The following is a 25,095-nucleotide window of genomic DNA, read 5'->3' on the forward strand; positions in this document are numbered from 1 at the left end:
AAGAATGGTCGCTTCAGTTGCTTATTTTGAATTCTTAATTATCTAACAGAAGTTGCCAGCTTTGTTTTATCAATCGAGAAAATAAAAAGAGTAGGAAATATATATAAAAAAAAAAAAAAAAAGAAAGGAACAGATAGTAAAAAGATAGGGTTTTTATTAAATTGGAAATTCGAGATAAAGCGCTCTAACTTTTTCCACAGATATTGTTTTTATTTTCAGTTCAAGTATGCATTATTATTATTATCGTCTATAACGTTTGGCCATTTAAGTGGCAATTGGTTTATTCCATTTGCTGTTACTGTAGAAAATCTATTTTTCATTAGAATCCACAATTTGATGGGTCAGTGTTATGACAGTGTTAGGGTGACGAGAACCAGGCGCTTCGGTGTTTATTTAGTCAAATCCCGTGAAAGCCATATGTTCAATTTTACCTATGATATTGATTGAAATGGATAAGTAGGCCATTTCTACATACTACTGGTTACAACAACTTGAGATTCATCTTCACAGCGAATTTCGGCTTCGAAATTTTCTTCGTGACGGTGTTTCCAGTAGTATGTCGTTGAGTAAATAGCAGATTGATTCGGCAATCCAGTGTAGTTCTAAAATAGAACTAATATCCATAAACCAGTTCAATCTTCTTATCTTCTATGGATCACTGCGTGCTAGAGGTGGATGCCCGAATATATAAAATGCATTTCGATAACAAAAAAAAAAAGAAGACTTCGCAGATGTCGCATCGTTATAAAATGGCCCTTCGCATTATATACAAACTCGATTTGATATTTATCTCCCGTTTTCGTACTTAAATCCTTTGGCGCAGGTAGGGTATTTATAATGCTGTTATAAATAATGTTGACAACTGAACAATAGTACTAGTGACAATACAATAACAGTTACATCATGTATGTATATAATATATAATAATATTTGGAGAGGATTTGGCACAAAATGGATGAATGGTTCTAAATAAAGTATTCCGTAATGTAAGTAAATATCGTTTCGTGAAGAATATCTACACATAGGGATATGTATTTGTCTAAGAGACGGCGGTGTATATTTATAGCTTTCATTTGTATACGTTTCAATATCCTGTGCTCGCGTTTCTAGCTGTACATACTGAGCAATCATTTTCGAACCTTCAATTGGTTGGAATTATTATTACTATAGTGCAGGTACCCGGCTGTTTAAAATAATGACATTATCAGGCATTGTAGCATGGAAACCTTCAAACAATGAGTCACTTGTCACTACTTGTACGATAATGACCTCGGAGGTATTCTTTTTCTTTATCTTCTACCGAGTCCTTTGCCAGCACTACTACTACTATGAGCTGCTCAGAAGCAGTTGACGGCTCTTTAAAAACAAGTCGATGCATGGGCACAGAGAGCAATAGGAGGATAATTGAACAAACCGAGCGCTAGTTCTTTGGAATGCTCCTGTGGGGGATTCCCTAAGGTCACTTCAATTACTTCCTTTCCGATTACATAGTTTATCCTAGCCTGATGGTTTGAACTTGCCCCTTCCGCGTCCCTTTCTGCCCTCTGTATCTCGGACAGAATTCTGCCTCTCGACTAATGCAATTAGAATTATGACCACCGCCCCTTAGAGGGTCGTGCGCCACCGCAACCTGTACAGACCAAAGTGCAAAGGCCAAGATAGAGATGATGGCGGCAGTAGCGGCAATAGTGGTACTAACAGCGGTAGCAGCAATGGCTAGGCCGGGACAGCCTGGCGAAGAAGTAGTGCGATCAAATAGAAGAAGCGGGACATGGATCTTGATTTTTCAATATGACCTCTAAGGAACAAGCAGTCAACTGTGAAGTCTTAGGGCTTGTCGTGCTCCTACCGTTAGGACTGCTTTCGCTGATACTGTCACTGCTGCAGGCACTGCTGCTTCTATTGCACTGTTGGTGATCCGCAGCCTCGTTTCGAAACTCCCTGGGGCACAGGGTGCCATGACTCTACAGAGTGCGCAGTCGATAGTCCGTATTCGGCACTCGACACTCCGTCAGTCTGTAGCAAACAGCTTAACTGCCCGACTTCTCGGATCGCTGATCGCTAGGCAACGTTGTATCCAGCGTTGTCGCCAACCACGTTCCCCAGCGATATTCCATCTGCCTCGGGAGGCTGGATCAGGGGAAATCGACTTGGAGCGCGCCAGAGGGGATACAGAGGAACGGGAGCCCTGGAACTGAAGCTCATAATGCATCGTCAGACTAGGCAAAAAGGCAGGCAGGCAGGCAGGGTTTCACAGAAGCCAACTATCCAGAGGCCTACGGAAAAAAACAGCGACTAGAGCGCAATCTTTGCCGATACTACTGCTGCTGGTGCCGCTTGGCGACTTTATCCGTCAATAGTGGAGACAGTGGCGCCGGCCACTCCGTAGCCATCGTAGACATTCGCCAGGAAATACGCCGAGCTGTATGGCCACTTTTGTCGTCTAGCTAGTAGTGAGCACCGCGCGACTAATGACAGGAACAAACGCCCGAAATCCTTGTATACGACCACCGTTTTGGTAATCCTACTTTATATCGCGAGTGCCGTTCCTAGATGCTTTCCTTTTCTTCTGTGCCTCCGGTTTTCCGCTGTGGCCTTTCTCCCGCTGCTGCCTACTTATCGTCCAGCCAACCCCCGGCATATCTTGCAATAGTGTCCTGCAGGCGCAGACAACAATACTGACACTAAGTCGTGTGGCTCGGATGTTGCTTCTACGCTTGCCGTATTGCTTTCCTTCTTGGTAGCCTTTTGCTAACAGCTCGTTTGCTTGTTCATTGGAAAAGAATCTAACCGACATCGACCCTCTCATCAATGCCCCTTTTCTGTGGTAGTGGTTGCCCGAACAAACTCAAGCCGTAAGATGCCCAGACAGGCGGATAGAGACGAGCTCGAGAAGAGGCGAAAAATAGCTAGCTATGGCGGCAGCGGCGGTAGCGATTAGTACGAAAGACCAGCACCGAAATAGACGAATGAACCACGAACGCCGATGACCGTAAACCGCCATTCAATCTACATACAAACAGCACCCCTTCAATTCGTGCGCCCGGATAGGGCTATTGCACGTATCCTTCGGAGCCGGCTTCGCAAGTTTATCGTACTGTACTATGTCGTAACCACTGGAAGTAGTTCTTTTATTCTTGCACCTACCGGACGTCTCTCCCGGTTCTTTCTGTATCTAAGCTAGCCAGATCGTCCTGCGGTAGCCTCCTAGAATGTCGCCTAGTGGGCTACCATTGTCCAAATCCATCCAGTGGTTCTTTTTCACCCGATACAATACTACCAAATGACAGTGAGCCAACAGAAGGTGACCGAGCAAAATACCTCGCAAAAATGGCGATGTTAGCGGTGTCAGGAATGAGCTACAACGTCCCACGCAGCCATAAATATCGAGAGTTCATCCGTGGTTCAACGCTGTACTGCTATCTCGTCGCTACGGTAATTTCCTCTGTCCCAGTTCACACCGACTTCAGTTGCTGCTGTTGTTAATTCTATCGCAAGTATTGGTAACGCTGAATCAGTGGACACTTAGCGGTACATATTCTAGCTATATATCTTTCCCTATTTCCTTGCAGAAGGAATTTACTAGGTTGCGCGTATAACTGCACACAAGTGCTACCTTTGCCTAGGCGTCAAGTTTCGACCTTAAACTTCCTGGCCTTTATATAAACTGTAACAGCAGCATAAACGTTTGATTGAGAAGGGAAAAGTCTTAAGTTTCTTTCCTTTTTATACTACCAGAATACGCTATCGCCGTTGCAGTTCCAGTCTCTTGCTTCTTTAGTGGAGCCCCCTGGCAGTGTCGACGAACATGAGGAGGCGCATTCTGCCCTGCCTAGCTTCTTTTCTTGCAGAGAGTTCATATCGCCCGGCCTCCTATTCAATGGAGGAACTGAAAGAGACGTCATCTCTCAGAGCTCGTATGGCAAGCCGCTTGCTACGGGTTTAGTTGCTATATAACTAATGCGTACGTACCGTTTGTAAGACAAGTTCTGTGGGGTTATTTCCACTAGTGAGTGGCCAGCAGAAGCCACGAGTTCCTTGCAGAGTGCCGGAGGCTATGGTCGTATATTCTAAGAGCCAGCGAGAAAAAGGGTTATCCGAGAGTCAACGGGATGGCTCTAAGGCAGAGGCCAAACTTATACATCGACAAGTATAAAGTGACTTAGGGGGGCACATTCATGTCGACGCCCCCACAAAGGCAGGCGCATTTTTCGGGTAATAAAAAGGTGTTATTGTTTATACCCTCAAACGCAACCACGTGGTGACGTGAAAGGTCAATGGATAAAATTCATAGGACATTGGTTCAGTATGCCAACTTGTGGACGACAACAACGATCTTCAAATGCATCTGCCTGTTGAGTAAATAGCAATATACCCCGATAGAAGCTGGTAGCTCGCCCATATAGCGATTGAGTAAAACATTGCCCGTTTATTGAGCACGATGAGTCAAGCATTTAAAATCTGACTTTCATTTGCATGGATCAACGAAACGGTTACAAAAAAAAAGAAAGTATGCTTATGGTTAAGTATGACGTATGTTTCCAGAAAAACAGATTTTCATTTAGGAAAATAGTAGATTATCGGTTAGATTAGATACAGCCGTAACTGTAAGCCTATTTCTTCTGACCTATTCCCTGCTAGCTACAGACTTCTGCCTGAACTTACAGGATGTCTTTGGCCTTCCCTACTATAAATTTATTGCTAATTCCTAATAAAATATGGATCTTCAGTTCTATGTATATTCAATATCAGCAACTGCCACAATGGAAAGTTAATCGTTAATACGATTTATCATGTCTTAGCATTGAACCTCTTGCTTTGAAAAGATTTTGACTCGGGCTTCGCAAATAGTGTACCTGAATTGTTTGCACAGAGAGTCGACTACCGTAATTTTCTCCAAAGAAAGATATCTCTAGAAATTGGTTTTAAGATGATTACTTGGAGCCGGTGCTTTTTCACAGATTGGACTTTCCTATCTAAGGTCAGTGATTCTCTGTCTTAGTCAATCTTAATTTTTCAATGACTACGCATTACCTATATAATATACGGTGATCAGCTTAAAATTTATATGGGAACTGGAAGTTCAAAAAGAAGTTGATTGTGTTTCCTCGCGGCGTGCGGCAACTCGAACAGGCATATTAGCTCCGAATTCATTGTCTTCGAGGCAGATTTCGACAAGTTTCGAGCTTAGATCATAGATCTATTAAACTGGTCTGGGATTCACCGAGATCCAAATGAAATTCCGCAGTCGCATTAAAGACCTGGCTGTTTCTGGCGTTTGACCTTGATGCTCTAGATGTTTGAGTGTAATACAAAGCTAGACATTTACGAATATATAATTTTTACTTAATCTAGGGATGTTACTTTACCAAAGAGACATGATTTTAACTTGCGCGGGAGAGATTCGGAAAACGTGTTACTCGACGGTTAAATTTTTCTTCAAATCTTTCCAATTCGATTTGATCTTGCTGAATCTTCAGTGTAGCGTTGATACTCGCACGTTTAGATATGATAATATTAAGTGACTACTATACAATTCAACAAGGTAGCTAAGAAAGGGCTCCGTACCTCAGCAATCCGAGATGGTGCTTACTGCTGTTGTTAAATAACCTTTCGTTCAAGCAAAGTCATCCCGATTATATTAATTACCTCGTTTCTTTATTTGCATAAACGGGCTGTGTGCATTGTATTATTGTACACTGATCAGTAGACGCTTCAAACTATCAATGGTTATCTGGGTCCTTTCAATTCCCTTTACTAGTACTAGTAATAAGGTTAGCATGACATGTGTTAGAAAATAGGAAAACGTACCCCGTCAACACAGGTCCTTCCGTAGTATGCTCCCAAAAACATACCACGTGCCGATACGACTGTCCTTTGTAGGAGCCTATAAATCAGAAGGTTATGGGACGGCAAGGCTAGTCCACGGGGTGCTGACTAATAAGCTATGTAATTTGAGCTCAGGTCAGTATTAATGGGTCGGGAAAATAATACCTGCATGGGTAAATTAGGCTTTTATCTGCAGCTTTTTTTCTTCCAGGGTTCATAGTTATGATAAGCAAGTTCTCAGGAAGTTATTGTTTTGCTGTTAGTTAAACGGTTTTTTGCTGGCCAACTTTGCCTATGTTCAGACTAACCTGCTATACTTTGACCTTGAATATCTTCGAAATCGATAATCAGTAGATGGCTTTAGTTAATATAGAGGGTCCATTGCACTACTGCAGGGCTAGGACATTCAACATGTTTGCAAGGATAACTAATTTTGTTGGTCAAGGAAGACATTATATCCAAGTCTAACGTTTTCGTTCCGTATTCCCCTTCGACCCCTTATCTTCCTACGACGAACAACAGCGCCATAACACGATACAATTATTTGATCGATATTGCATTATAATAGTATAGAAGTATTGTTGAGGTACGAAGACGACTATAATATAAGCGATAAACTACCTCATTCCTATGTCTTGCAAGGACCAAGATGGATTTTCAGGTGGATTCTGAATTTAAATAATCCTAAATTGTACTCGATACTAAAATAAATAGTTGATAATAATAGAAAAACATTACAAAAGCCAAAGCAGAATGGCTATCTATTTCAATGAACGTTGTCGTTCAGAAGTCCAATTAACCATACACTATGTCAAACAAAGCTTTATAGCTATGTTATTGGCTGAATGGTGCTAAGAAACGAAGTAACAGTCATCTATATGCCAGGCCAACATTTAACATAAGCGGCAATCCAAATGAAAAAATAGAACTTTAACGTAAATCATCTGTGGTGGGTGACCTGACTGGCTTTGGCCTGTAAACCTTATGTTGCCTCGTTATACTAATTTGTGCATTAGTCATCTACCACAACAAACACATGCGAGAGGTTCGTTATAAGTGTGAGTGAAAGATCAAGCTTTGCGTATAAAAAGAAGAACTTCAAATTGCGTTTCTGATTTATCATTAATATTATTATTTATCTGCTAACCGTATGCGAGATTGGGGCCTTAGCAAAGAGGCATGAGGAGCGCATATGAAGCGTTGTATGTACACAGGCATATTAAACTAGCTTCAAGCTTAGTAAGAACAACTGTATATCTTCGGGCATATCTTTTGGCTTCAGGCGGTAGTAGAAAAGGAAGCTAAAAAAGCAGGTAGGTCCTTATTTCAATAATCGAGTTATGCGCTGTCATGGTCGATTGAGTCCTCGTACGTCTCAACAATGGAATGTGGGCCAGCAAGAAAGTTTCATCCGTAGTTAGTTCTTGCTAGAGCGTCGCTTAGTGAAAGTAATTCGTCGCAGTGATAGTAGAAGCAGCAATAGTTCTATTTGGCACATTTAAAGCTTACTCTTATATAGAGCTGCTACGCAATGTTCTTTCTATTACTGTGTCCCTTGTTCGATTCAGTTAGAACGGTGACTGCTATACGACATTGGTTTGTTCCGATGGCCATCGAAGCAGGCAATAACAGTAGCAACTGTAGACACACAGAAACGACTTCGCCGGAAATACAACCACTTTTGACTATTAACGCTGGTCGGACAGCCGTACCATTGAGGGTCGTATCTACTAGAAGTTTGATAGTAAAGGCATTTAGCGGTCGTCGGGGGTATCCATTATAGCATTAGTGAGAAACAACCGCCTGCCAAGGGTCAGAACAAACTTCTGGTTTCCGTGCAACAGGAATGTTGCCTAGTACTTTCATCACATCTGATCCTGTTAGGTCTTCTGTTTATTGATTAGACTACTCTACGTTTGTCAGTTTCTGCTAGCGGTAAAGCCCGTTATACAAACGAGTTGGTCCTGAGTAGAGCAGTTGTCACTTCCCGCTATGTGTAGTTTCCATCCCGACAACAACTAGGGCAACCCAATTGACCTGGGTCGATACAGCCAATAGGCGGCGAAAGCGCCGATTTAGTCTGCAACAACAGTGGCAGCTACAGTAAGTAGCATCGTTCACCAACGACTTACTGAATCTGGGGGATACCGTTCCTTGTCTTGTGGATATGGATGAACGCCACAGATCTACGTTATTTGATGCCTTGCGGAATGAATTCCTCTGCCCCCGTGGTGGCTATCGACGGAGAGTCGACGAGCTCACTTGTTCGCTGGATGGAGGGATGGATCTAGTTGCCTTCTCCATTCTATAGAAGAGGCCTTCTTCTTTGAAAAAAGCATTCTCAGCGTCGCCTCTTCGGTGGCTAGAGATTCAGAAGCCATCGATGACCGGCAGCGGCCAGGAGGCTTGGCGTTACCCACCACTAAGAACGACAGCAAGGACGATGGCGCTGCAGCGATCCCAATGATGATGATGGAAGTTGCAGTGGCGTGGCAGAGGCGTCTGTTTTTTCAGAATAGGAAAATAGAGCTCAGTCAGGATGGGGCTTGTCTGAGAAAACAGGACGGGATAAAAAAACCGATAGAAATCCGCAGTGCCGCTACGACTGCTCTTCGACCGCCACGATCGGCAGAAGCAGCTAGTACGGGACGATGAACGGCAGGGATAGAAAGCATATGAGAAGTTCAAGCCATCGTGCCTCAAGCTCTGATAGGATTTTGTTGGTGACTGTAGGCGGTCAAAAGCCGAGGCGAATAGTAGATTCATCTGTACAGGGTCTATTTTGAAGAAAGAAGGTTACGCATAGCTGGGCTATACTTTTGATTGTGGCTGCCGCTGTCGGTGCCTCGTTGGAGCTCGTACACTTCATACAGTTGACAACTCTTGAACTTCCGTTCTCATACCAAGGCTACTTTTGATATGTTCCTGATTGTCCTCTACGGGTACCCTTCTGCGGAACAACTAAAAGCAGTTTAGCCTACATTTGATTTCCAGAGCCTCGTTGCCGCGATGGAACTTTACAATGCGACTGCCTAGAAACGCTACGGATAAGCATGATTACTGCATATTTAGCTCAGTCGGTGACTAACATAAAAAGCAGCAGCTGCCGAGAAGTCTGTCTGCGAATATCGTGAGGGTAGGGCTCTAGAAAATTGTGGTTTTCAAGCACAACAGCAACTTCGCGTTAGACTTAGCCATTAATAACAATTATGAACTTCAACACTGGTCTGCTCCTATTTGAATGTATGTCTGTGCCCTACAGTTGGGCTATTAAAGTGAGGAGTACTTCCATTCACAAAAGCTTTTTGCCTGCTGACGAGGAAACGCGTTATGTGGGATATAGAACTTCATCCTTTTCTCCTTTACAATATACATAACGAGTGGCTCGAGTGAGTCTTCTGAAACGAATTTGCATAAAATATGTTTCGTCCTCAATGCACACGTCCATCGCAGGCAGCAGCTGTAATAAGGCGCAAGCGTAAAATGAAAGGACCCAGAGGGGTTATCCTCTTGTTTTCCTTCGCTTGAAGTCATCCGTAGTTAAAGGCAGAAGAATGATGGCGATGATGATCCAAACAGCCGTCGACAGGTGACGCGTTAAAGGCGGCGTCTTGCTTAGGGTGAGTGAACCATTCAAACTACGCGGTTCATTTTTTCTGATAAACTAATTCTCCTATCTTCCCTGCATGAAAGAGCCTTAAGAAAAGTTGATTCAGGAAGATACGAGGCAGAATTTTCGAATGGCGGGTAAAAGATGTTTCGTGTCTCTTTTTTTTTTGACACTATTTCTACGAAAAAGGAATAGAGAAATCTATCACCGGGAAAAACGTCAAATGGTATTCGGCTGTCTTAACGTTTTCTAAATTCGCAGCAGCAATGCCCTCCTTAGATTCATTAGAACAGTGGACGCGGAAATGTTTTCTGTCGCGGAATAGGCCCGTATTTTTTAACATTAGTCGCGATTATTGGTGTTTCGAGAATTTGACCAACAAATCACTGACACATATAGAAGGCATATAGAACGTAGCTATTTTATTAAGTTACGTCCGTATCTTAATTGTAAGTATGTGAAAGAGCACATCCTGACGTACCTCCTATGCGAAAATAGCAGAGTGTTCACTTTTTAGCATAGAAGGTGAAAAAAGATACAGCAAGATAATACACCGGTTGTAGATCATAGGTAGGAAATATAAATACAATGACTAAAAAGTGCAAGAGGAAGCCACAAGAGCGCAAGCCCTCATGGTCGACCCCTGACAACAACCCCGATAACGGCGAGGTTTGCGAAATGCTGAAGAGACAGAACACCAAGTTCATGTACCTCTTTTCTTTCTTTGTTTTCCTCAAATGACTTTAGCTGGTCTGACATGACAATGGAAAACATTAGAACTACCTCATATATAGATCTCCTCTCAAAGACGTGTAAGCTTGCAGACCAAGGCGGTCCAGGTTGAGTTGCGGCGTTGGGTAAGCCGTGTTACGTAACAATTTACTGGCGCCTTGTTTCCACCCGTGTAAGCCCAGGCACATATAGCCGACCCATTCACACTCGTATCACATAGCTTGCATCAATTGCGAGAAAAATGGCCTCGAAGATAAACGCGGAATGCGGCGACGTCTACTCAGTCAGCCACCCACCCTGTCAGCGACGCAGCCGCGATCGCCTCACTACCCAGTACGCACACGCTCACCATCATTTAAGCGGGCTGTCACTTATTCCAGTTCGATGACCAGAACAGACCGTTGTCCTTTATTCCTTCGTGGTCTTGGCATTTGTGTCAGAGGGTATCACAATTCGTCGGTGCGCTTTGCTCTCCCTCTGGATCCTGACGCCCTCGAGTATTGGCTGGCCATGACAACCGACTGAAATAGCGCAGACGGCGAATAGTAGCGAAGGCTGCCCTCAGTGGCGAAGACGCGTACCAACTAAGGCAAAACGAAAAGACAGAAAAGCTAGACAGAAAGGAAGAATAGAGGAAAAAGGTTCGTAGGAGTCGGACGGAGAATGCATCGGCAACAAACCGCAGCCGGCCCAGACTTTTTCACCAGCCACGCTCCTTGGCCAGTTATGACATTTCGGAGTACCAAAAGGCTTCGCAGGACACAAACAGTATGGCAGACGAAATAACTGGCGGCAGACAAAAGGGACAAACAGCTAAACAAGCGCGTTCGTACTCTATCACTTTGTACGTTGTTTATATTTTCCTGCATACATACCTTAGATGAATGAATAGATTAATATATTAATATGCTTATTTTCATATAATGGTAGCTGCTATTTATCTACCGGTTTTAGCACGTGCATTTCCTCAGACTAAGAAGAATCACATCGGCCGTTTAAACCATCTAGTCTTCAAGAATAGGACCCAGTTGATATTCGTTTGCTTTTTTTTAATAAGTAAGAAACCTATCAGAAGCTCAAAAAATTGTTTGGAGCTAATTTCTCCCTATGCCTTGCCGAAGTTACATATATATGTATACATACATAGCTTCGCGGGTCGAATTTGTATGGTATATTGAGGGGCAAAAAGAGACGAACGACTTGAGAAATTGCTGAAATGGATCAGAAACAGCTGATTTAGGTTAGAGCACCTAGCTGTTTTTGCTTAACGTTGCTTATTATAGAGAACAACGAAGAACTCACACTGAATTCAGCTAATTTAGCTAACTCAAGTATCAAACAACCTGGACTTAATACTGTATTGTGTTACATTACAGAGTCTCCATGTGGGAAAATCAGAGACTTTTGCTATTTGATTATTTTTGGTCGGTATTTCTAGTGTTACAAGACACAGTCGATTCTACTATGTTAATTATAGAATGAGACAGGGGTGGGTATATTTTACTAAACTGTTACATGACGATTATATCTTTTTTTTTCATAACAACTTTCTTAATAAATATCTCTACATTATTAAAAGCTCTCTGCTTAAAAAACCCAGCCCTAAAACGGTTCACTCCTATTGGCTTTGAATTCCGCCTAGGAACCTATCAGTTGAAGTAGCAGGCTCATATGAATCACTGAGCTTTCATTCAATCAACCATATGATAGCACAGTTCATCAACGTTGTCTAAACACACTTTTTGTTAGCAAAGGCCTAGAATAGGCTGTAGCACCTCATGACAAGGTGCTTAGCTCTAATGAAGATGTCCAGCAAATGGCAAAGAATTATTTCTTATTATATTTACATTGTTTTGCAATTATGGAAATTGTTTGTTGTAGTAATAGTAGTAGTAGTAGAGCTAAATTTCACTTTAATGTTCAACATCCAACAGGTAATCTATTTGCTAAAACACCTTGATCCTTAAAAAAATCTTTCTCAAACGGATAAACATCAGTCTGTTTCAAAACGATCGTCGGAGCATGCTATAAATTCAGCTATGCTTATATTATATGCATTTACTTGTTCGGCCAAAGCTAGTCTAGGTTTACAAATATCGTGGTCTTTTTCACCAGGAGTCCTCGGTGCAGCTTTTACAAACAGGGAAAATCTGCTCGCCGTTAAAATTGCTATCGACAAATTTTGTTTCCAATGCTATACGAAGAAGATTATCTGCTTGATATTAGAGAACTAAAAACATTTTATATGGAAAGTTAAATATAGGGTACGTCGCGGTGTTTCGAAAATATACGCCAAATTAAATAGATGCTAATTTTTTCAAAGTTCGATCAACTCGATCGGTAAAGTGTGACAATTGACTACCGACAAAATAAAAGCACCTCTGTTAAATGAATAAGTTATAATTCAAGCAAATGATCGTTTGTCTGTACAACATCTGTATTATAATCAATAGCTGACATTTCCGTGAAGTATCGCGAGCGCGCTGCATTGGTACTTCAAGTAAAAGTCCCTGGGGCTAACTGTCACATTGATGTGTGCCAACCGGAAGAACTCAAGAAACGCACAAGAAGGTTGCCTGATAACAACCGTACACAGTCTGTTTAACATTGGTAGCTGTGGAGAGAGCAATGGGTGGAATTACGAAGCGAACAACTTAGCATCAAGTGGGAAAGTTGCTCTAAACTTAAAAGCATTATTATATTAATAGGTTCGGGTAATGTATCTAACCGACAGATCAGCAAAGACAGGATCGCACTATTATGTACGTAAAACTGTGGGATTAGGGCCGGTGACCCTAGAATTTCAAGTAGTTGGTGCAGTGGGAACGGGACTGACAAGCGGGATCGAAGGAGCAAACCATACTTCACCAGAAGCCCAGCGACAAAGACAACAGAACTATGTGGGTAATGTATGGTTCAGGGCAGATTATACAACAATTTCAGCAACAGAGATGTCGGTGTTCTCAGAAAAATGATGCCAGCTGCTTGAACCGAAAATTGTTGATCTGGAAAGAATATACTAAAAACTGATTGATTCTTTAGTTGGTTTGATGTTATTTAATTATTCAAAGGCCTTTTTATTAATCTCATATTACGTTTCGCAAGATCTTATATTTTCTGAAAAACGTATAAACAGTTTCCAACAAAGTTTTGCTGTATAAGTGCGCAAAGAAAGACCAAATTAATATCGTAACTAATGAAGTTATAGCCAATGCCATAAACTTAATTGCATTGAAAAAACGAATGAACTTTTCACAGTCTGTTTTGTTTAATAAGGTTATATTCGGAGTTTATTATTTAGGGTGTCCTAGATATGTATAAACCTAGTTTCTGCCTAAGGCACGCACAGTCTTGGCCGCAACAGCTTGTACTATTGAAACAATTCGGAGTAGCGACCTCTGATATACATGCACGTAGAATCCATATGCTAAACACATTTGTCGTATTATTTATGTCAATCAGTGTGTTTGTTTGGACTTGTAACACATAAAATACATATTAAACAGCTTTCTTTTAATTTACTGTATGCAGCGGGTACGTAATTACATCCAACGAAACCTGTTCCGTCAGAATCTGTTCCATTTCTTTATGCAATGAAATGACGGGCTACTTGCTGAACTAAAAAAGACAACATATATAGCTTTCAGAACCTGAACAAAAATTTTTATGGAGAACATTTATTTTTGAAGAACGTCAGCGATTTCTGTTCCATCCTATTTTAAAGTCTCGCGCAATCCTGTAAGCGACGATGTTGTCTATTTGAGTCACTTAGCAATAACGAGTGGTGCATAGAAATGTATTTAGCTAAACGTTAAAGTAATGGGGATCGTATACTTTTATAGAGATCGAAACCAAAACACAGATGCAAATCCAAGTCGGGTCAAGTGTTAACTTATCGGCTATTCGAATAGTCCAGTGGACAGTCCGATGAGCAGTGGCGTGTTGTGGTATATGCTACGCTTGAGTAAGGCCACAGAAAAAGCAAAGCAAACGGACAAATCAGCAGTAAGCCGAAGTAGACAAGAGGATCCCTCGTTAGTTTCTTGCATAAGAGTTTCCTTGCTAACTCTTGTTCGAAGTCCATCGATCAGTCGAGCCAAGTAAGCACCCCTGCTTGGCTCTGTCTCAAAATTCAGCTTATTACACCAGCAGCCCGACCAAACTCAGCATCGTGAAATCGCGTGGAACAATTCAGCCGCGAATGCAGGCACTCGCATCTAATGGTCTTGTGGGCGAAACGAGAAGGACCGAAAAATTTAAAGGGGCTGAGCGCCGGAGAAGGAGGTAGCAAAAGAGATTTGTAGAAGAAATCAACGAGCAGAAGTCGTCTGCAAGTTTGCTTTTGCGACTCGACAAATCGTAAAATTTATGGCAACTTTTTTCCAAGTCCCCACGACAAAATGGGTGGGGGTGCGAGTTGTAGCTGTAAGGTTCATAGTGGCACAAGGTATGCCGCCAAACCTTTATTATGCCTAGGAATTTTTCTGTAGCATACTACATGCTTGTTCAAAGAAAGGAAATATGGAGATAAAACACCTGTTTGGAAAAAGCAGGATTCCAATAGGTAGCATCTCATCTTAGATTAAGAATATCCATGCACATCTTTTTGCACACTTGCTTATTAAATTTTGCATCAGTAATAATTATATATATATATATATATATATATATATATATATATATATATATATATTATATATATATATATAACATAAATGCTCGCCTAAAACAACTACGGTTGTATAAATAATGCAACAAGGTTTGTCATCTTGCAGCATTACATGCATTTATTCAATGCATTGCATTATTTCAGCAAACCCAAAGATTTGTATACGTTTCCGAGATGTTTCGCCATATTAGGGTATACAAAAATAGCCATACAATATGCTGATAGTCTTAGTTATCTCAAGGCACTGTGGCCGTTTATCTATTCCGTTAGAGCCTATTGAGCCGATGTTCGCGGGGTTTGTTGTCTCATAGTCGTTTGGTCGTAGCTCATGACAGAAGCGAATACGCACTAATTAAGTCGCATGTCAGAGTCATCAGAATGGGCTCCACTGGGTTATGACGGGCGGGTATGCGCCCGTGTTTTTCCAGGATAAGCCCGCCCCGTATAACGCGGATCGTCTCGAGCAAAGCTTACCAAAGACCTCTCACGTGACTTCGGCTTCTACAAGGCCATGGCGAAGACAACCGCTGCGGCACGAAAACGGCTTATGGCATATACAAATCTTCGTGGGTAGAACTCACCATAGGTGAATGCCAATTCACTCGTGCGGGGAAATTTTGCAATTCAGTTCAATGTAAGTTAAGACACAACTAAGTACTGCGACGCTATATGTAAATACAACAATTTAAAAATAGTTGTAGCTTATAAGCCGAATTTCGTTCTTTAGCTTTTTTGGCAGCTTTTTGTTAGGCATCTTAACTAATGTATACGGAACCTGTTTCTAGCAAAATTCTAATTTTTTTCACTCTTCACGAAATTACTATTCAGGTTACTTGTTTTTAATGTGCTTTAGACTTAAAGCTAGCTAAACATTGATGGGTTTACATTGACAGAAGTCCACGTCTATGCGTCACAAACAACATACTCGGCTTCCTCGGGCATGGTGCAGGAACAGTGACCTTCGCGTATATGATATTGATTTTCTTCCACGTTTAGCCGACGTCGAAAAGCGGTCTCTGGAGATGTCTATTGACTAAGACTTCGCATTACTTCAAATTATACCCTTTTCAAAAACGCCACTCGGTATTTAAAAAAGTTAGGTTACACATATGACAGTGAAGTGAATGGTTTCTTGGCTGATTTACCGGTGTAAGTTCTATCGAATGAAGAGAATTTACCAAACGAGTAGCATAATAGATTGAAGAAGAGATTGAAGAGATGAAGAAATACTGAAGCTGGTGCGATATTGTTTCCGGTCCTTAACAAGTACACGTTTCATTTGCCTTTACAGATGACATGTAAACATCTGCCTCTCTGCAAGGGGGCTGATATGGGATACGTGGTACAATTCTATACATTTGTGCGGCGGGCCGCACGCTGAACGTAAGTGGAATACAAAAATAGTGCCGAATAAACGCCTTTTGTTAAAGTTATGTTTTGTATTTATTTTTATTTATGGTTTGTATTTTTAGGATTTTTGGTGAAAAAAAAAAAAAAAAACTAGCAGAGATGTGATAATCAGACACATCACATACGTGTAATATGACAACACTATAACTACAAAACACGCCACGCATCACTGTATTAGATATGGAACTTATGATCGTCATTAGTATAGCAAGGCTTAATTCGTCGAACGTAATATCCATATAGCGGAATTGGTATTTTTGTAAGTACATACATACACAATGATAGGCTGTTCTCATGTATGTTCGCATGCTTTCAGAATATCTCTGAATTCAAAACGTAAAATATTAGATACATGATCGAAAATGTCTCTAACAACATTATCATCAGTATCTTTCGAGCAGGCGACTGAAGCGCTAGGGATGCCGATGAAAAGAGTCCTAAGTTCAATCATTTACAAAATGGAACAAAGTTTAAGTATTTAGACAAAGTTTTTAGTTAAGTATGAGTGCCGCAACGTAAAAATGAAGTTAATTGAGAGAGATAAAAGTCCATTCGGCCATTTTTTCCAATTTTGTAGCAAGGGTCTACGCGTGAACTGTCAAAAACTTTGTCTTATATCCAAGAACAGAACCATTTAGATCCGCCGTGTGTAGATGACCGACAAGCCTGATATATGTAGCGATATATGCTACCCAGCATGTTTAATTAAATAAAGAAAATACGTAGAGGGCCATACTCATATTGCTATGAAATAGTCGAAATCTTGTTCGTGCTATAATATGTTGACGAGTGTATGCATATACATATTCTAATAAAGCGCATTAATAGATTAATATAATAAAATAATTAACTAATAGATTAACTTAAGCAAGTACATTCTCAGTAATTATATGAGCACACCCGTTTTATTCGGTACCGTAATTTATAAACGGTCAGCTAGAAGAAAGTAAATAATATAGGATTGTTAAAAGTGTACCGGGGATTTTTCTAGCTAGATAGCTTTTTCGGTCACATATTTCAGCCGATATGAATCGACATTGAAGTTATATGAAAGCTAAGATTTGCAGTAATAGATGAGCTGGAACCTGTTAGTCTGCCTGTGTTTAGAACCAGGATAAAGGATTTTGTACATGCGTGAAACTTCTGAAAAAAATTCGCTGTGTTTTATAATCTTCTACAATATGAAAGGTACAAACCTTACCCAGGATCATAAACGCATTTCTTCGGTCTATAGTCAAGATGTACGTTACCGGAAGAAACGACTCAAGACCAACACACAGGTAGCTATGATGTCGCAAAAAATCTAAACATCCACCACAAAACACCAGAAATTTGGCTATATAAAAAGCTAATTATTATTTAAGTACCACACGAATTGGTACAGCAGAATTTACCCAATCGCGTTTCCATCTGCGAAAATCTATAGAAATACACCAAAAATCGAGCCATTACTGAAGCAGTTGATCAAGAAGATAAAAAGTCGCTGACGCTAACGAAGATGATACGATGCGTTTGGTGGGATTCGAGACGAACCACGCACTTTGATCAGCCGTCACTCGGCTAAGCAATTGATTCGGATATATTGATAATGATGGTCGCTCCATTATCAACAACGGACAAGATGACAGTCGGCTACTGAAGAGAATTGACGAGGATTAGTCAACAAAGACGGCAGCTTTTTCCGCCATGATAATGCCAGTCCACGTACGATTTTAGCTACTTGGTAAAAATCGGGAAATGCCATTGGGAAAAATTAATGGAGCGGGAAAAAATGGAAAAAAGCTAAGATGGGAAATTTAGACATATCCACCCTACAGCCCGGGTTTTGTGTCATCAAAGTATAATCTGTTTCAGTTTCTGCAGAACTCCCTTAACCTGCTCACCCGGTTTCAATATGGTGACGCAAAAATCACTTGTCACAATTTTTTTGCTGGAAGACCGCAGAAACCTTACCATGGTATCGTATACTAATGAACCAAGTTACGGGATAATTATTTACAATATTTGGCGCATTCTCCTGAATCTCTATACGTCAGCAAAGATCTCGGAGGAATCCGGTTCGGATTTTCTAGGTAAATGATCCGATTTAGTCGAGACTGTGCACACAAGACTGTGTGATGCAAACATCTTTAGCTCAAGCAGTAAAAAAAAGGAAATTACCTAGAGTTTTAGTTATAGAGACACTACGCTAACACGAGTGCAGTACTCTTAATTTAGGTGAGAGCTTTCAATAAGATATTTTACGGTGCCTGTAAGCCCCTTTAGTTCCCCGTCAACTCTATTACAATTCAAACTAATTATTTGACAAAATTCTCCTCGTGTTTTTTTTTTTGATTTTATAACTCTAGGTGTATCCAATATCAACCAAATTTACACAATCTTTAAGTGAATTTTGATGATATTAATGTGTTTCTCTGGGAATCTGATATCTAGACTGTAGATGATCGAATCTTTGAGAGCACTTGAGCTGGTGTTATCTTAAGATGTGAAAGACTCCACTGGCATCATCTTTTTGTGGCTTATCACTTTTTATGGTCTGAGGGCTTTTTGGCTGACTCGCTGCAAGGCATTGGCGGGCTAGTCCATCATTGGGTGTTTACTATTTTAATTTATCCTGCTGTAGTTTGACCCAAACTGCTTATCGGATAACGGTGCCAGGCTCTAAACATGCTTCTTCTTGTCAAGTAGATGGAGCCGTTGCAAACAGAACACCAGATGTTTAAAAAAATAGTTGCCAGTTTAATTGAATTAGGGAGCAAAATGTTTTACACTATATATCCGTTCATGATTTTTAGAAATAGGGAGCACGTAGTATCTAAGAAGACATATAGCTTCAGAGAAGGATAGGTAGCTTTAAAAATCTAACTGTTGTCGGGTTATTGGTTTGGGTGGTTACAGCCTCTGGTTAAAGGAGACAAGGGTCGCTGGTTTAAGTCCCACCAACGACACATGCTACATCACTCATGTAAATAGAGGAAGATAGTTTAAAAAAACTAGCAACGAATGCGGATACGTTCATTATTTGCTTGTCGTGAGTTCAGATTAAGAACAATTGTACTTTGAAGCATTGCTTGCCGATGGCAGTGGATACAAAGCTTCAAATGTTTTTGGGACACGATGTCACAACGAATTATTGAACGACCTTCGTACCACAATGCCAGAAGTTGAATTAAGCAATATTGTTTCGGTTGTGTTATCAACTAATAGGGATTAGCATTTGTTGCCTACTTTGCGGTCTGTAATGGTCTTCTCTGCTTTAAATGCAATGTAAATGGGATATGTAAAGCCATACAAGCCATGTTTGACGTATGGATTCTTCAATATGGAAAGATTAGATAATACAGCTCATTTTCTAGACTTGGAAGATCTGTCCTTGCAATGCTGCATTGGTAACGTGTTATCCTTCAAAACTCAGGAACACGGAGTAGTTTAAAGCTAGGCGTAGACTCACTTCGTTTCATTATGGAGGCCGTTTGAAGCAACGCTCAACGGCGTACCGGACGTAGAATTTAGCAAATTTATTTAACTTAGAAAAATCCTAGTTCTTGCCTGAAAACGCTTTTAGTCTCTCATTAGTATATCAGTTGAAATAAGGATTGTCATAAGCTATTATTAACAAGATATTTAAGCTATCTTCGCGTTCCAGGTATACAGATTGTATCTCTAGATAGCCTATTTTTGCCCGTTGGTAGAAGCGTAAGTACGAATACATTACTACAGACTGGTTGGAAGAACCCCAAGCTAAATTTAACATGCACTCGAGTTACTTGAAATTTTTGTATTACAAGTTCTCATTTTGTATTCTGGTGTTGAATGTTTAGATTATATTATTGTTATTATTACAATTTACCCAGAGATAGTATACCAGTTCTAAATGGTCGTAATAATGTATCTAGATATGGCAACAAAAGTTTGGTTTTGAAATAAAAAGTCATGGATAAAGAAGTTTATCAGGACCATTCATTAAGTGTACACCAATGATGTATTAATATCTGCTGCTTATAAACATATTTATAATTCCTCCTTTTATAAAGTGTAACAATATCATGTTGGCTGGGTAGTCCACAATGTTAAGAATAGTCTGAACATACAGGAATCTAAGCAGGCAGTGCAACTAGGGTTCAACGGCATGTTTCACAATGGGCAACGAGCTTTAAGATCGCAGGCCAAAGACACGCCCTTTCAAGAAAGGACAACTAGGGGGGTGTTTGCATTCGCTCGCTGGTTCAGCATCGCTTGCCGTGCCAGGAAGCGGTTCAGTGTAATGGGGGGACACGATTCGCCGATGGATAATTGAGACCCTTCCACCATAAAGAAAACAACTATCGTCGTACCACACAAAAGCACTACGATAGACTGAAGGGAAAGAAAACAAGCTATCACGTAAAACCTAGTGTACCATTGCTACCATCATAGACGGTTGAGCGCATTCCGTAGTAGATAATAGAACGAAAACTTATAACTTGAAAATGCTCAATTTTTGCTTGTATTTATTTATAGTACCTGGAATATGGTTGCGTGACACGCGGGTACCTGCGAGTAATAGCTGCTGTATCCTATGATTTAAACATAACCCAGAAAATTCATTGAATATGCTCACCGTCGAATCTTTCATCTTGTTTCTCCAGTGGAACTCAGGTTTAATTGCAGTCTCTTGTAAACAGAAGAGAAAATTCAGTGCAGCTAATAAGGGATGAGTATCTACAAATGACGAAAAGCTATTGCTTTATGATCCTCCTTTTAAATTCGAGACAACTCAGCGCCTTAGCAAAGCGGCAACACATGGTACACGCGTGCGTTGCATTGCAGGAGAACCTAGTTAGAGTCGCGGAACATAGGCTTTCACCACTTATAGATGGCTTAAACAGACAGGGCTAATGAAAACTGGTATTATTCTTGGTTAGGATCTACCTATATTAGGGTCCCGATAGAAGACATATTTAGCGCATATAGTCTTGCATTGTGTTTAATGTGTCAATTTTTGTTTAAGTATATTTAGAGAAATGCGACTAATCTAAGAAGCATGTACCCAGAAATCTTTTAATATGAAGTCAAGTTCAACTTCTAGAAACAACAAACCATTCACTGGTTTGCCTGAAGTATTAACTTACCAATCCATTCACATATTTGGCCTAGGCAGGGTCTGGTCCCAACCATCAGCCCATGCCACTCGCCGAGTAGGCCTGGCGGGCTCCGTCCGCCAGGGTTGAGTTTTTTTCTGTTAGGTCAGATAGTGGGACTGAGGAGCTCTACGAAAGGAAAGAAGTTCAGCAATATATTCCGGAAGAGGCACCTGGTATTTCTCCTAAAATTGAAACTATATTTGAGCGTGCGTTCCTAATCAAGAACGACTTTTTGCCTACCCAAGGCAGTAGTAGTAGAATAGGTTTGTTTCCATCAAAGTGGTACTACCACTGCTACTGTAGTACGCAAACCTGCTTCTATTCCTGCTATTCGGATCGCCAAAGCCATTGCACTTTGTAACGCAGCCTTGGCCGTTATAGTCCGTCATAGTGAGCTCTGCGCCACAGGCTGGAGCATGCGAAGGAGACTTTTACTGCTCGTGTTTAGGGGAGTCAGTTTGCTTCGAATTCTAGTACAGCAAGCAGTTGAGGGTTGTGGGAGACAGGCAAGATCCCAACCATGGAAACGGAGTATGCGGCAACCACCTTCGCTTTCGTTTATCGTAGTAAGAAATACGGTCTCCACCACCCGATTGAAGGTTATTTTTCCATTTTGCTCTATCCCTGGCGTCCGTTGCCACCCCTACAGCCTAGCACAGTACCCGACCGGTCCAAGGAAACGGCAGCAGTACTAACAACCGCTTGCGCGACAGCCAGCCGTTGGCCGTCGACACAATAGTGAACTCAGGGCCACTGAGTACCCATGACGAGGAAATTTTCCAAATGATGTCCTTCTACTTCTACGGTCCTTCGCGCACTCGTCAGACCATTGGATTCTACGCCCGAAGTGCTCCCTGAAGGACTCTGGCTTAGTTCGGGACACCCCAGCTTTGTTCGTGAATCGACCATTTCTGTCCTGCGGCCACCGCCCCATCTCGACCACTGGCGGCCCGCATCAGAGCTAGTAGCCCCCGCTATTGTCGGGCTTGTGTCGACCTGCCGTTTGTAGACTCTAAGAAAACAGGTAACATCTCAAACACCGTAACGGACCGGCCTGGCTTTATAGCATGGTCGGCCACAGGGGGGCTAAAGGCCGCAACAAGGAATACATAAAGAAGAAAAGGGCAAAATGCAACGTACAATGAGCGCTGCTACTACCTCTATACAGCGTCGCAATGACTACCGTCTCTGTTTCAAATAGCCAGTTTCTTGGTTTAGTGTGAGCTCCAATATTTTGTAGTCCGACTAACGGCATGGCCACCAACCTATAACGCGACAGGGGAAGGATGCCGGGCCAGTAGAAGACAACAGTGGCTGCCAGGCTGGCACTGCATAGGCTAAGCAGGCTACTCAATGTTCAAGCTTGTTGTCTCTGCTGATTGTCCTCCTTTCGCCGGTTTTTGTAATATAGGCATCCTGCTCACGCTCGATTCACTTCCACAATATCATGTATTACGCTAAGGATATCAACAAACGTTTCCGATTATTGGACAATGCGCAAGGCACGACTAACGTTGGCAACGTCCTTCAAAAAAATCTGGAAGGCGGGGGTTCACCAGAATTCCCATAAACAACCTTGAGTCGAATTTAACCGATGTCTTCTTGACAGTATAGGTCGCGTTACCACTGTAGGTTGTCTAGGATATTGGGTGTATATGTGCTGCACGTGTTGTGGCAGCTTTTTTACAAAACTCTGTGCTATATCGAGATGCTCAGTCAAACTGAGGACTACTCGTGTTACCAACACATTTAAAATGCAGTCATTCGGTGCTCAAAAAGGAGACGAGATATTATATGAAAGTTAATCAGCTACGTGCAATATATTAAATATACTTTTGCCGGATAACTCTCTTTATATAGACGTAGGGGCTAAGAATAGAGGGTTGATTGATACTTTGTTTTACGTTAATACTGATAGGTAAGCGGTCGTAAAAAATTAAACACCCTTTAAAATTCTCTTTGCACTCGATGAATGCTACCTTACCGGGACGTGGCTAGCCACTTACATTGTCAACGATTTTATCCCAGACACAGAATGGCAGAGTAGTTATTCGCTCCCGTAATGGCCTATAATTTCGAACCACTCCCATCCATTTATTTACTTGGAAGAAACTTTATTCAAGATTTAATTGCGATACGTAAGGGCAATAATTCGTGCCTATCCAAAGGATCATTAACGCACGTTGTTAACTCCGACTCAGCACTAGTTCCCACTAGCCGCATAACCTTCCTTCTAGAAAAATTTGAACTCAGTCTGTAAACTCCAGTGAATGATGTTTAGTAAGGAATAATTTTGCACCAGATTTTTTTTCCTTAGTTAATATTGCCATAAGGCTTGACTGTGGTACATGTCTTGACCACGTTTCATCGGACGTAAGCTGCTCACGACAATCAGATCTCGAGCTTTTAACATCTTCGACCTGACAAACCGCTACGTTATTACTTGTTATCACGTGCATTCCCACATACGTAGAACCTCCCCCTCTCATATCTCGGTCGTTCTTAGAACCTTTAATACCGCGAATTACAAAAAATCCATTCATCTCTAACTACCGAGTCTTGAGGGCGACCATTTCTGGCCATTCATTACTTGACGAATCTGATGATATACACTTCCGCGTAGGATTGCGCTATTTTTGAACTAGTACAGGCTGAAAAGGGAAGCCTAGGATTTGCAGTGGACCCCTCAATTTAATATGTTGTGTTCAGACCTTGTTCGTGCAGTTTATAAGCATTTTATCATTAAAAATCCCTCCCAAAGGCATTTAGTATCATTCGCTAATATTTTATAAAACTGTTATAAAAAACCTGAATAGTTTTTTACGCATGGCTTGAAATAGTTTGAAGTTTCTTAACTGGGTAATTATAAATTCCCAATTATGCTGACGCCATCAAGAGCCGCACCAACGCGCCCTCCTCATCATCACCTCGGCACTTTATACTGTCCCGATCGAAGGGAATAGATCCCAACATAGGCTTCTGCTCCTCTACCTTCATTTTTTCTCTACTATCCCATAGAACCTGTTTTAGCTGTGAGACCTTGTGGCATCTGTAGGGCTAGCTGTGAAGGCAGCTGTGGCGACTTCTGCAAAACTTAGTAGAATTTTTTTGCTAGATGCTTTATAAACGCTTACATACAACTTTTCGTTCCCTATTTGTCCGCCCCTTGTTGCATTTTCAAAAGCTGCTATGACTTCCATTTGCAAGGGAAAAATCCTAGTAAATCTTACTTAGCTGTTACACACCTATTATCACTACGTCCGTTCTTTTTATACCGTCTTCGATTCTTTGGCGACACTTATAATTTGTTTATGACATGACGTAACGATTAGGCAATTAAAAGTCAACCGCTCAGGCGTTCTATTGATTTCTGCCCGACTTTTCAAGAGCGTCATCGGCCAGAGTGCGATGCCAGGTCCCATTTTATTTTTGCTCCGTGTAGGCCCTCCGGTGTTTACATGAAAAACAATAACATAGTTATCAGACCCGATAATGCCATAATGCTGATTTAAACGCTCCCGATCTCACCTTAGTGTCCCGGCATCGCTAATCCTATGTAAGTACTGGGTATAGATCGACAATTCTATTTTCCATCAATTCATTGCAATTTCTCTGGACAAACCAGATCGCTCGACTGATCCCCAGATAATCCTATGGTTTCTGTCGTTTTCCACCCAGGTTCTGTATTCTTCAAAATATTTATCTGTGAATCTCTAGTCATT

The 25,095-nt window shown here is 41.3% G+C and overlaps 3 long non-coding RNA genes across 5 annotated transcripts in view; 1 reads left to right on the forward strand and 2 right to left on the reverse strand.

Annotated features, from left to right (window-relative positions):
* LOC147758413 (uncharacterized) overlaps positions 1-25,095 on the reverse strand; it is a 98,904-nt gene that overhangs the window by 70,286 nt on the left and 3,523 nt on the right. The gene's annotated exons all lie outside the window — the stretch shown is intronic.
* On the reverse strand, positions 7,710-11,205 carry LOC147758414 (uncharacterized). The gene is made up of 2 exons (XR_015319079.1): positions 11,117-11,205; positions 7,710-10,755 (listed from the first exon to the last, which is right to left on the reverse strand). It is a non-coding gene; the product is annotated as an uncharacterized LOC147758414 (long non-coding RNA).
* LOC111253352 (uncharacterized) lies at positions 14,229-16,256 on the forward strand. Of its 2 annotated transcripts, none has more exons than XR_002674606.2 (4): positions 14,229-14,618; positions 15,269-15,474; positions 15,734-15,935; positions 16,132-16,256. It is a non-coding gene; the product is annotated as an uncharacterized LOC111253352 (long non-coding RNA). The 2 variants fall into 2 exon arrangements; XR_002674605.2 differs by having other exon boundaries at positions 15,734-15,852; positions 16,132-16,254.

The sequence above is a fragment of the Varroa destructor genome, unplaced genomic scaffold, assembly GCF_002443255.2.
Source record: "Varroa destructor unplaced genomic scaffold, Vdes_3.0 BEIS01000001.1, whole genome shotgun sequence".
Classification (NCBI taxonomy): domain Eukaryota; kingdom Metazoa; phylum Arthropoda; class Arachnida; order Mesostigmata; family Varroidae; genus Varroa; species Varroa destructor.